This window comes from Plasmopara halstedii (assembly GCF_900000015.1).
Source record: "Plasmopara halstedii genome assembly, contig: Scaffold_614, whole genome shotgun sequence".
Lineage (NCBI taxonomy): Eukaryota > Oomycota > Peronosporomycetes > Peronosporales > Peronosporaceae > Plasmopara > Plasmopara halstedii.
The window spans coordinates 1958681-1959126 of record NW_020187532.1 but is presented as its reverse complement, the minus strand read 5'-3'; positions in this window follow the sequence as shown (position 1 = coordinate 1959126).

The following is a 446-nucleotide window of genomic DNA, read 5'->3' as shown; positions in this document are numbered from 1 at the left end:
AAAGCATGCCGGCGACCACCTAGCCCACAGTGTACGTCTCAAACCTGGATCACAGTTGTACGGCAAAGGGTACTGGAAATTCCCACGCTGCCTTCTCGATTACCCATTGGTGGTATCCGCGATCGAGAAGGAAGCAGGGATGGTCCGCAATCAACTGCGCACCGCTCTAAACCCGGGAAAGAATTGGGAGAAGTGGAAGAAAAATATTAAGCGCCAATTGCAAGGTTTGCAAAAGAAGCTTCGGATGCAAGATACACAAGCTGTCGATATTGCCCGTGTCTCGCTGGATCAAGCTGCTGAGCGGTACCGCATGTCGTCGAACGAAAGTGATCGCGAGATCTATGATGACGCCATGAGGACTTACAAAGAGGCGGTCACGAGGGCGAGCCAGTACAATTAAGATACTGCGTTCGACTTCCAAGCAATTAATTCCGAGAAATCCACCC